Consider the following 13,689-nt stretch of genomic DNA (forward strand, 5'->3'; position numbering starts at 1 on the left):
TTGGGTTTTGTTAGGCACACACATTGTCTGACTTATAAATGATCAGATAGTCCTCATTGGAATGTTGTGGCAAATTTGAATCAGCGTGGTTCAAGCTAGAGAGGATCTATCTGAAACCAGCAAAAGTGAGAAGCATTTTGTAATTCTTGATATGTTGAAAAAGGCTAAATGGAATAGAGCTTCCTAGGGAAATTTCTGTGCCCCAACAGTTGCTGAAAAGAAAAGAGAATCCTTATATTGGTTCCTATGGGCAATAACTACAGCAGTGTGTTTGCATACCCCACATGTTGTTAACAAAACAGGACCATGTGTGTGTTTTAATAGTGGCCCACTGATCCATTGGTTGAGACTGAAGGGCCAATTACTGCATAAGTCACACCAATACGTGTGCTTTCCCTTCCCTATGCCAAATTTGGTGAACCACTAATGTAACGGTGTAAATGTAAAGATGGTTTTCCTTCCTGTATGTATACAAATCTATATTTAACATTTTGGGTGGAAATCTTTATGACTTTTCTGCTAGCAACATGCACCTCAGCTGACTGAAGCGGACGGTGTTCAGCTGGAATCAAAACCAGTACAGAATAATGACAATTCTTTATTAAACCATCATTTTCTCTCTCTCATGCAACTGAAGTATGTCCTCCACAGCCTTAAAATATTGAGGTTTGGGTAAAAATTTAATGAAATACAACTGACTGAGTCACCAATTAAAAGACAACTGATTAATGCACTAAAAATCTTTAATCACCTGACAGCCCTAATGGGATGTAACACATACCGAGGGCAAGTAATCAAGGGCAAGTAACAAACTCCATACACTTTCAGATTGCAGCACTATTTCCCCTAAAGTTCTCTTCCTGGACATAATGACTGCATTTTCCCTCATTTGTAATCCAGCCAACATCTTGGACTTAATGTCACGATGAATTAAAAATCATGGCCACATACCTCAAGAGTGTTTTTCCTTCTTTAGTTCACACATGTTTGACCAGAACATTCTTTCCCCCTGGGAATAACATATAAGAAAGGAGTTCATCTCTTTGATAAAGATACTGATTTTTGCAGTAAGATTTTTTAAAACAAACAACAGCCATGACATTCAAAATATAGCCTGCAGAAATAATGGTGGACAGTAGACATCCTGCCTTAAGGGCCACTGAGTTCTACTTTTCAGTTCTGAAAACATTGCCCTTTTGAGGAATGGACTCCAGTCTAGCAAAGCAATCCACAACTCAGAAAAGCTAAGTACTGGGATTTGTGTTTAGTGAAAATGAAAGAGAATCCTGATACTAAACATACTTGCAGCCCTGTCCTATGCAACTTAATAATAATACTGTATTAAAAAAGACTTGATTTGAATGAGAATTGTTTCATAGCAACTGTGCACAGAATTTCAGTCTAGTAGAGCAATCCAAACCCCTTTTGCTCTGAGCTGGGTGGTAGTGCAGTGGGCAGGTCCTCCATCTAGCCTTGCTGGCCTCCATCAGCCTCCTAAGAACATAAGAAGAGCCTATCAGAACAGTGGTCCATCTAGTCCGGCATCCTGTTTTCACAGTGGCCAATTGGATGCCTGCGGAGAACCCCCATGCAGGATACAAGCGCATGAGCTTTCTCTCCTCGTGTGATTTCGTGGTATTGCTGCCTCCTACCACGGAGGCAGAGCATAGCCCTCATGCCTAGCCTCCTGCCAGCCATCAACTGTGGGGTGATGCCAGCATCACTACTCTGTCATGGTGTTCGCACTTATGCCCACCCAAAGTGTCACCAGTTAGATTCCCAGGTGCAGAAGAAGAAGAAGAGTTTGGATTTGATATCCCGCCTTTCACTCCCTTTAAGGAGTCTCAAAGCGGCTAACGTTCTCCTTTCCCTTCCTCCCCCACAACAAACACTCTGTGAGGTGAGTGGGGCTGAGAGACTTCAGAGAAGTGTGACTAGCCCAAGGTCACCCAGCAGCTGCAAGTGGAGGAGCGGAGACGCGAACCCGGTTCCCCAGATTACGAGACTACCGCTCTTAACCACTACACCACACTGGCTCTCGAGTGGAGGGCTGAGTGTCACCATGATTTGCCTGCCCCTCCACCTGGGTCACTGTTAATACCAGAGCTGCTGAAGTGGTGGTGGCCCCAGAACTCCATAAAACCTCACCTGACTCGGAATCCTTTAGTGCCAGCATACGCAACAATTGAGCTAAATGTTGAAACGTGAGCCGAGTTTGGTGCATGGTGAATTGGTTGCATGACTGCTTTGCTGCCTCTCCAAGTCACTGTTTTTCAACGCAGGCTGGGATAAGAACATAAGAAGAAATCTGCTAGATCAGATCTGTCTTTTGTGCCTATAGCAGCCAACCACGTGCCTATGGGAAGCCCACATGAAGGCAATAACTCCTGCTCATGATCCTCAGCTGGTATTCAAAGGCATCCTGTCTGATCTTGGAAGTAATATAAACAGAATGGCTAACCATCAATAGCCATATGACTGTGCCGCCACTGTTCAAAGTTCTGGTGTTTTTCTGCCGGTTTAGTGTACTGAGCAAGAGGACGTGAGTTTGGGTGTGCAAGTCAAATAAACTGGTATGCATTTTGAAGTAAGCCCCACTAAAACCAGTGGGACTTACATCTGTGTATGTATGAATAGAATCAAGATGTTAATGAACTTAAAAAGTCTAGTTTTGGTTGCATACATATCAACATGCCTTTAACCTCAGAACAGCTAAATGATGAGTCCTCTCACACAGTGGCGGAGCTTCACACTCCGAAACTGGGGGCAGAGAGCAGGCGGGGGCGGGGCTGGTGCGCGTCCCGGGGGTGGGGTGCCCAGCGCAGGCGGGGGAGCAGCTGCGATGGCACCCAGGGGGTGGTGCTGCCGGGGGCGGTGCGCTCCCCCCGCACTCCTCTTCCTCCACCAGTGCTCTCACAAAGTGCATGAAATTATTATTATTATTTAATTATGAGACATTGGTAGCGGCAGTTTTTCAGCCACTTTGCTTTACAATACTGATAACGGTATGCTTTCACTAGACTACCATACAAGGAGTAGAACAATATAGTGTTGCCTTTACTGTAATTGGTTCTTCCACAGTGAGTGACTCTAAAAGAAAAAACAAAAAGACGATTTCTTCCTTTGCCACAAGAACATTTATGGCAAAATGGTAAGAGATCTACGACATATAAACCACTGTGTCATCTAAATAGGAAATTTATTTAATGGACTATGTACCATTCCATGAATGACTCCAGTTCACTCCAATCAGAGCAATGCTGTGGTTTGTTTTTGTTTGAGGATTTCTTTTCTTTTCTTTTTTTTTGTATTTCGGGATCTTGTCAGTAACAGGAAAATACAGCAAGCCAAAAGCTACATATCCGATTTCTTTTTACACAGTACAGTTTCTTAAAAAAAAAAAAAAAACAATTACTGAGTTATATTTGTAAGTCAGAGTCACAGTAGGGTTTTTTTTTATGTATATTTGCTATTCACACACTGCAGAATATTGCCAAGTAACCTCACTGGTGGGAACTGACAACATGGAGTTACATGCATTCATGTGAGACCATATTCAATGATGTATATATTGAATTAAGCACATTCATTTTTAAACACCGTCCAGTAAAACTGATCCCTTGTCAATCTTTATTTTTCTCTTTTCTTCCCCCCTCCCATTGTTGTTCTGAGTTAAATTTGCTTTTCTTTAAAATCCACAAATACGCACAAAATAACCTGTAAACAGTTTTGACATTACACGTATGTACAAAGTGAACCACGTAAGAAAATAAGTCGAAGAGGTAATTCAGTGGGTGCCACTTGACAGAACATCAAAGTGCAACAGACTGACTCAGCCTGGCAAAGTCAAGAATCGACGTGCTCACATGAGGTCAGAAAGAAACGCAACTTCAGCAAGGCCCCGTATAGATCACATTATAACAGAAGTCACAAAAGAAACATCAAATCCTGTGTCCGCTGTGAAAAATATTGCATTGTATGCATTTTACTCATTTGTGTGCAGATATGTATATAGGAAATCTAAATAGCCAAAGATTCAACCAGTTTGTCATCCTACTTTTTACTTTATTTTTATTTGTCAGGGGAAAGACCTGTTACTCTTTCCAATAAGTGTGAAGGATTCTCAGAATTTATGCCAGGTGAGAGGCTTAGGATACTGCACTTCAGAGCAGCCACAGGAGCAAAAGCTACAACTTGATGTGTGAGAATTTTGTCTTTAAAATAATAATTATATGAGTATATATTCCCGCTCCCGATAAGACAGATTAGCACTTTCCCTCATATGATTTGTCCTGAACATTTGCACAGATCTGCATCATATTTACAGAGCAGTTGAAACTGCTATTCCATCAGTGGGGGAAAAACTCCCAACCATACTGGGAAACAAATCACTTCATCATAAATTGCACTATATAACCCACAGCATTATCCATCTGAATTCATCTCAATGACCTGACTTTGATGCCTATATAAGAGATTGGGGGATGTTCATTCGCAGATGTTCATTATCAGAAACTTAATTTATTTTAAGTGTATTTCATAGATTTATCCTGGTAATTTTCAGTGTTCACAGAGCTGGGACTATAAACAACACATCTATCATGTTTGTCTTCTATGGTATACAAAGAAACCTGTGTGTACATAAGAAATTTGTAAATCAATAGCCCAGTGCTAATCATGAAACTCAAACAAGAATCATACAGATTTTAGCCAGTGAAGCTCTATGTAGTTATGACACAAGTGTTTTTTGTGGATTCCAGATGGGAATATGTGGAATCCCTCTGACAAACTCCACTAGTTCCTCTAGTTCATTCAAAACTGTTTGCTTATATGTCTCTCTTTTTCGCTTTGGTAAAATATACATTTATATATATATTTTTGCATTTTTTCCTTCTCAAATAAAAACAACAGCTACTTTTGGCTTTCCTCAGATATGCAGGAAGTGCTAAATTTGCCATGCAATTTCATCTTAGTTGGCATTCAGTAGCAACTCAACAAATAAACATTATGAGATTTTCCTCCAGGTGCATGTGCACAGTTGAGGAAAGTGGAAAATTAGGTAAGTAAAAAAAGAAAGAAAAGGGTTTTGGAAAAAAAGATGTTCATCTTTACTCTGGCCATCATTGCCCAGAGCATCATTTCTGTTTTTATGTTTCTTAGCATGGGAAACTATCACCTACACCACTGAGAAAAGGAATAAAATTGTAACTATAACCAGAATTTTCCCACTTCCATAGGAACATCCTGATTTATCCTATTTCCATAGGAACATTAAAATTAAATGTTCTGTAAAGCATTGTAATCAAGAGGAAAATATTGCACTTTCAGATAATGGCTCTGATTCAACAAGAGTGGGTGTAGAGCAGATGGGGGCTTGTGGTAAACTGCATGTACAGTATGTTCAGTGGACACAAATCACCAGCCCAGCTGCAGAGCCACAGCTGCATGGCACACAACTGGGATAGAAGCTGATGTGCTGTTTGAGCAGGGCAGGGGATACAAGCAGGACTGGATCCAGGCCCTGGTGGGTTTGGCTATTGGATGGGGCTGGGGATGGGTGTGCATATATCTTTATGATATCAACAGGCCATTCTCCACCTAGTTAGGAATCCAAAGCCAAAGCCTGCTCCTGCCCGAGGATAGTCCCTAGCAGCATCATGGCAAATACATACACGAAGAAGAAGAAGAAGAAGAAGAAGAAGAAGAAGAAGAAGAAGAAGAAGAGGAGGAGGAGGAAGAGGAAGAGGAGGAGGAGGAGGAGGAGGAGAAGGAGGAGGAGGAGGAGTTTGGACTTGATATCCCGCCTTTCACTCCCCTTAAGGAGTCTCAAAGCGGCTAACATTCTCCTTTCCCTTCCTCCCCCACAACAAACACTCTGTGAGATGAGTGGGGCTGAGAGACTTCAGAGAAGTGTGACTGGCCCAAGGTCACCCAGCAGCTGCATGTGGAGGAGCAGGGAAGCAAAGCCGGTGCACCAGATTACGAGTCCACTGCTCTTAACCACTATATCACACTCGCTCTCACCAGAGTTTTCATCCATCTAAGTTTTTAAAAACTTTCAGGTTCTCCTTAGCTCAGGCCAGGGGTGTTTTCTCCTAAATCAATTAGGGGCAGGGGTGCCAACTTGAATAAAATATTTGGGGGGCAGGCAGGTAAGCTCCACCCCGCATGATTGATCACATGACACAGTGCGCACACAACATGTGAATGGCTATGTCCATCAACTCTGGGGCCTCCCAGGCCCCTCAAATATTTTATTGGGGGGCAATGACCCCTCGGTCTCTAGGAGTTGACTCCTATGTGGGGGGAGGGGGATTAAAAAAAAACAACTTTCAAAGTGATTCAAGTAATTTTTCTTAAGGCTATCCCAGGACCCTGAAAAAATCCTACATCTTAGTGAAATGTGGCACTGGTTTGCTGTGTCCTTGTCAGAGTTGTATCATCTTACGTCAACAGAAAATGTCAAATTGAATGGTTCCCTTAGGTCAAAATAATTGTGTGTAAACCATGATGTTCATGAGCGCAGTGTGATGACAGTTTAGCATTGCTTCCAGGGTGTACTTGTGCTACTTTTTTGTATAGTCATCAGTGATCTAAAGAAATTGGCATTTGCTCCCCAATAATAAAATAATAATACGCAATAATAAAAATACTCAAAAAATAAAACTTAAGGTAAAGATTACAAGTAGCCATATCAAAAGGATGACACTTGTTCACTTATGGATTGATAAAGTGAGCAGTACATTTGCAACATACATTTAAAGTTTTCTGTCATCTACTGAAAAAAGTGAAGACTCTTCTAAGTATCCCTTGCACTTTCGTTTTGCTAAGATGCTATCCTGGTCCACTGTAGTAACAAGAGTTTAGATGCTTATTTGAGAAGAAAAAGTTAATATGTCAGGGAAGTAACTTAAATGCATTAGGTCAACTCAGTTTTAATGGGTTTGACTAGCATTCATGTTGGTGAAAACTTAAAATAGCATCAAATTGTTGGAAGAATGCTAATGACTACATGTCTTTGATTTACTGTCTGAATTGGCAGCTTCACATTGCTTCAGCAAGGACAGACTCATTTTTTAAGTTATCGAAGTCCTTTGCCTACAAGAACTGTGAAGCAGGATCTGAATATCCCAGCATTTGAGACTTTTAAGTCTGAGGTCCATACCTTCCAACATTTATCCAAGGAAAATAGGGATCTCCTATTCCATATTTTGTAAGATGCTGAGCCTATGCCTTGTACTGGCATATGTCTTCTGGATCTGTTTCGTGGAATAATGGTGATGATGATAATGATAATGATGATGTTATTATTTTATTTATACCCCACCCATTTGACTGGGTTGCCCAGCCACTCTGAGTGCCTTCCAACATATATTAAAACCTAATAAAACATTAAACATTTAAAAAAACTTTCCTATATAGGGCTGCTTTCAGATGTCTTCTAAAGGCTGTATGGTTACTTATCGCCTTGGCTCAGGGGTTGCATAACTCCATACCCTTTCAACATTTCTACGATTAAAATAGGGACATCCTACCATACCCTCCAACATTTCTCTAATGAAAATAGGGACGTCCTAAGGAAAAGTGGGACATTCCAGAAATTGGAACGACTTCTGTAAATCTGGAACTGTCCCTACAAAATATGGACACTTGAAGGGTCTGGAGTTCTGCACTTCACTGCAATCAGTGGAGAACATTTCCGCTTCCTCTATGTTTAGGGTCTAAAAAAATTCTTAGCAGTAGTTTAAGGCCCAGTTCAGCAAGGACAGGCTGGATATACCTGCTGTGGAGATAGGTGGAATGCAAAAGGTTTTTTAAAAAAGGTTTTTGAGAGCTGGCTGACAAGTGCAACCATCTTGAAAAGAACTAGTGAGTCCTATTGCTGGCACATACAGTAACTAAATAGTTTGCTATGAGAGCAAGCCTATTAATATTAAGCTGCTGCATTTTCTGAATCTTTCCTCTTTCAGTTCTAATAAAAAATGCCAGAGTAGCATCAGATCTGGGCTGAAGTTAAATGGTAGAGCATCTGTTTTGCATGCAGAAGGTCTCGGTTTCAATTCCTGGCATCTCTAGATCAGACTGGAAGTGTCCCCTGCCAGTCAGTGTTGACAGTACTGAACTACATGGACCAAGGATCGGGCTGAATATAAGGCAGCTTCCTTATTTCTGAGACCAAAGTCACTGACTGCATTTGCACATCAATGTAAGCCATGATTAATGGTTTCCTGTGAATGCGTAAATCACTCCCATTTCACTCTGCCCTGGTGACAAGCAGGATCAAACCACAATCCTTGGCTTTGTATTACAGCTCAACCAGGAATACTCAAGCTAGATTTTCTAAGTGAAGAACAAGTCTTGGCTTCAGGACATGATATGAATGAGAACAGAAATGATGATCCCCAGTTCAAATGGAATGTGAAACCGGGAATTGTGGTTTGCTGCTCACACTTGGTAGTGGGAAGGAACAATGTTGAGGCAATTTAGATGTCCATGGTAAACTATTAACCATAGCTTACTGTGACATGCAAGTGCATCCTCTGCCTGATTCCCTGTTATATATGTGAACTTTTCATAAAATGAATGTGATGAGGTATAAATTAGCATATCTACTATACAAACCATGGAATTGGGGGACCTGAGGGGACTTGTGCATGGCTGATGTTGGTCCTGCAACCTAAAGTATTAGAAATTTGTTGGGTGTGTAACTGCCTATGGTAGAATCCTTGGGAAACTGAGAAGAATGATTTAAAGTAACCCTCTTGAATGAAGATAAGTATTTCTAATCACAATCATCATTATCACAACATATGTTTTTAGTCATGCTTTTCTACATAGCGTATTACCTTTGCATTTTAGTGATATCACCACCTGGATGACCTGCCTTCTTGTTGATCGTGAGATATTGGCTATATTTGAACATTTTCTATCTTTCAGACTGGAATGTACAATATAAGAGACAAATGTTGCTATTTCCTACTTCTCACAAAGCGTTTGAAGATCAGTGCAAGCTGCAGGAGTGCAACATTACCTAAGGCTGGCATCCAGTGGTGTTCTTGTAACTGACAGAAGGCATCCCTGAGTGGAATGGAGAAGGAAAGGGGTTGTTTTTTTTAGCAATCCACCTCCCCACAGCCCCCTACAACTGGAGATGAACAAATTTGCCGATAACAGTTTCTCTCAGTTTCTAATTCTTCCAGTCTCAACGTCAGTTCACCACATTTCTGCATCAGTCTGTGATTTATTTGTTTGTTTTAAAACAATCCTCCCAAGCATTTGTCAGAATTTTTAGTGCATATTTCTGCTGATAGAAACATTTTTTCAAGCCTTTTTTTCTAACACACACACACACACACACACACACACACACACACACAGACACACACACATATTACAAGCAATTTCCCCCAATATGCATAACATAAAACATATGCATCTTGCGCATCCTTTCTCTAATATGTGAGTTTTTGTACACATTTCCCAGCTGGAAAACTGTATCACAAAATTTGGAGAAGTGCTTCCTTCAAACAATAGCTGCATTTCAATTTGTGTATTGTTTTGGGATGTGTGAATTAGGTAGGTTCCCATCAACATGTGAAACAAACTGGATATCTCCTCATTGCTATCTGCAACCACACAATATATCCGAGCAAATTTAGGAGGGCTGGGGATGGGGGCTGAAGGGAGGAGAAGGAATATTAAAAAAAATGCCTTTCTCCTTGTGCTGTGAATGAAGCAGAGGAAACATCACTGAATACCTCCCTGTGTTTCTTTATTCCTAAGCGAAGAATAGAAAAAACCTCTGAAGACACCACTATTGTAGGTAATAGTAATACTGAGCATCTTTCCTCCTCTCCAGAGTGTTTAAGGATACATTAGAGCCAATGCACTGCTGGGGGTTTGGAAACACCATCCTTGGTTTTTATGAAGTGAATGTTTCATCCAGAATTTAACTGAGACTCTTTTTGATAATATAAACAATCATAATAATGAAAGAAACAGCCAATACAATTAGCTGGACTCTTCTTGTCTGGCAGAGGTTAGAAATCATGCCCTGCCACACCATCCTCACCTCCTCTGAAAGTTTTGGCCTAGGGACCAAGGTAGTTATTAAAGCTTTAGGCTATTATCCCAGTTAAGTAAACTTCATCCTCCTGCCCACCCCCTCTCCAATTTCTTTTCAAAGAAGCCTTTCATTCTCAGTGTTTTATCACAGGTTTTATAAACACTTTAAAAACTCCTAGTGAGACTGTGAATTTGTCATGTCCGTATTACAATTCATATAAAGAATTTGAATTTCTTACAGGTGCCAGAGTTCCGCTGCCCATACAGAGCTCTTTTGCCTGCAATCATTTACCTTTTTTTAAAATAAATAAATAAATGTGAATATTGCATTCACTTTCTTCTATTCTGTCCACTGAAGAGCTCTATGTGTACATCTGTAATGGGGGCTGCATGCATATAGGTTTGCTACTGCTAGATATATATGCGTACACATATATGATATTGGACATTAAATTTTAAGACTCTTGGGGCAGGCACTGGAAAAGAACAACAACTATTTCATCTAAAACTGGGGGGGGAAAGGCCACATAAATCATATCTATTCTGGCACATTTTGTATGGACTGATTTCCCCCCTCCCTGCAGATATTAATCACTGAACCAGCTTGTGTAAAATGAAACCCAGTTCTATTCAACCTCAGAGGAAAAGAAAATATTCTAAGCATTCTACTCCTCCTTCCTTGCTGGCCAAAGGGTTTGTGCTACAATATCCAATACGCTCATATATAGAGGGGGGGAGGGGGAGCTGACTGCATTTGAGATTGCAGAGTGTCAGCCATGCTGAGCTTCAGCCTGTGCCTCATTGACAATCCAGCATGTAAACTGCAAGATAAATCCCTGCTGAAGTGCTATCGGGCGAATGAACCCCACATTCATTTTTCTCTATAATTTGCTATTAAGATGAATTAATGCTAGGCTGTCTTCTTTGTGATTTGCAGTGAGAAGAACTGTGAGCACATGATGATCCTGGGGAATGACTGATTCTTATCAAGTGCCTATAATAATAATAATGGAAAAGACTAATTTCTTGTTTTCTACTGTTCTGCAGACCTGGCTGGGCAAAGAATCTGTTTCACAAGTCTTGATAGGGGGAGGGGGAGACAAAAAACCCCCAAAACAAAACTCAAAACCTGTCTAAGATTCTGTGCCTTTCTGACATGTTTTCATGCTGCTGTTCATGGAGACATGGCAGAACCCCCAGACTACCTTAGATAGCTTTTTTTTCTGGAGCCAGCTTAGACTCTGGAGGAAGTATCGAGGGAAGACAGAAGAAAAATAAATGCAAAAAAAGAAGGTTAAGAACCAGAAGGCAAGACGGAAAATAGCTATGGAGTGTATATATCTATGGACAAATTCAGTTGGGAAGGGAATCAGTTTTCTGAAAAGTACATTATAAATCAAAAGGTGAATTATTATTATTATTATTATTATTATTATTATTATTATTATTAATTACATTTCTATACCTGGGAAAGGGTTAAAGTGGAATAACCAAGTCAGGGATGGAGAACCTTTTTTTCTGTTGAGGGCTACATTACCTCAGGTGCTATCTGTTAGTGGCTCTCAATGGCTACTAGCCAGGATGCCTATGTTCTACTTCTCCTGTCAGAGGCAATATGGCTGTGAATAGCAATTGCTGGGAATCACAGGTGGGCAGAGTCCTCCTGTACTCATGTCCAGCTTGCAGGCTTCCCACAGACATCTGGTGAGAGAACAGGATCCTGGACTAGATGGGCCACTGGCTCCTCTTGGCCACATGCCAGTGATTGGTGGCATCAGAAGCAAAAGTAGACGGGGTCTGAGCCAAAAGTGGGAGGTCCCCCTTTACCCTATTCTCTCTTTCTGCCAAACTCCTTTTCCCCTGCCCCCTCTCAATTTCTGTAAAAAAAAAAAAAATAGGCTGAGGGTCACATGGATCCCCAATTCTGCAAATTACCCACCCCTGAATTAAGTGGTCAGTGAAATCATGGAAGAAGTTGATCAGGGAAGGTGTGGGAGCTTATTCCTATTCACAGAGTTTTTGTAATTTGCTTATGCCTTAGGTTAAGGCAAACCTTACAGCTGGGGACTGTGGGAGTCCATTTGATTTCTGTAATTAATTGGATTTGTTTATAGACTTTATTAGAGGAAACTCTACTATGAAGTACATGTAAGATTATTACATCTCTCTCTCTCTCTCTGTGTGTGTGTGTGTGTGTGTGTGCGCGCACGCGTGTGTGTGTATACACACACTCCCACCTCTGTGGACTTGAGCACAGTTATTTAAGATGCTGCTGCTTGCTACTTTGACTCCATGTCCTGGCAATCATGATGAATTGGAGGGAGAAACTGCCTTAATAATCTTTCAGGCTCAAATAAAGGCAAATAAGAAATACATTCATATACGTAGACATCAAATCTCAGTTTGACACTGGAGTTGCTCTTGGTTTGTTCCTGGAACTTTAGGGAAGCTTTTAATGTTTGATGCATTACTGTATTTTAATATTTTGTTGGAAGCCGCCCAGAGTGGCTGGGGAAGCCCAGTCAGATGGGTGGGGTACAAATGAATTATTATTATTATTATTATTATTATTATTATTATTATTATTAATTTCAGTTTCCAACTTTCTTCATTAATTTTCTTCCTAAGATTACAGCACAAAAAAGCTCTGATTTATGTGCTTATTTATTGGACTTTTTCCCCATCCCAAGGATTGACAATAGTTCCCTCCATGGGCCGCTCTCTCTCACTTCGTCTAGCAGGTCCAGGGGGCTCTTATCAGAGGGACCCCTGCAGATTCCCTACCATGACAGCTCTGCTAACAAGGGCTCCAGGTGACTTCATCATTCTACTCTCTCCCTATTTCTCAGCACCAAAATCCATTATGAATCTGAATAAAAATACACAAAGTGCAGAAACTGGCTCCTCCGACGTGTTTGCACAGTGCTGACTTTGCCACTCTCACTTCCAGTAAGCAGCAGTTGTTTCTGCTGATGTGTATTAGTGAAAATGACAAAGAAAAATGCATTATATTAGATGAAACCACATGCAAAAAAATGTGTATATTAGGGAAATTTTCCATTAAAATGCGGGCAGATTTTCATGGTTTGTGGTTTTTTTAAAAAAGAACAAACTGATGTGGAAATGTAGAGAATTGAACCTAGGACTGGGGAGATGGGGAACCAAAGCTGACAGATTCCTTCATCCCTGCACTACACCTGTACTCAATAAGAGCTTTTGAGACTTCATTGAAAAGCAAATTTAGGCCTGGCTAATGATCTCTGCAGATTTATTTGTGACTACCTCTCTCCATAAATAATTTAGTTGCATAATTGTGAGAGAAAATGGCAGCCATAAAACCAGAAGACTAGGCTTCAGATCTGCTGAAAGCAAACACTCTTCAGTTTAAGCTGGTGCTACACCCATCATGCCACCCAGGCTTTCCAAGCTGATCTGCTGTAAGAAGAAAAAAGTTACTCCACAGTGCTTGGATTTAAGTCAGTTTACTCTAATTAACCTCCAATTAACTAAATCAATATAAATCCAGGTTCTGTGGTGCGAATGGTTTCTTTAACAGGCTGTTAAAAATGTCACTAATGCTAAACATCAACTCAATTACTACTCATACTACCTCAACTCAATCAC

At 40.7% G+C, this 13,689-nt stretch overlaps 1 long non-coding RNA gene across 1 annotated transcript; it reads right to left on the reverse strand.

The window, feature by feature from the left end:
- Nucleotides 1-2,993: 2,993 nt before the first annotated feature.
- LOC309335953 lies at nt 2,994-9,367 on the reverse strand. The gene is made up of 2 exons (XR_014153822.1): nt 7,541-9,367; nt 2,994-7,497 (listed from the first exon to the last, which is right to left on the reverse strand). It is a non-coding gene; the product is annotated as an uncharacterized lncRNA (long non-coding RNA).
- Nucleotides 9,368-13,689: the final 4,322 nt, after the last annotated feature.

This window comes from Podarcis erhardii (assembly GCF_964252035.2).
Source record: "Podarcis erhardii genome assembly, chromosome: 2".
Classification (NCBI taxonomy): domain Eukaryota; kingdom Metazoa; phylum Chordata; class Lepidosauria; order Squamata; family Lacertidae; genus Podarcis; species Podarcis erhardii.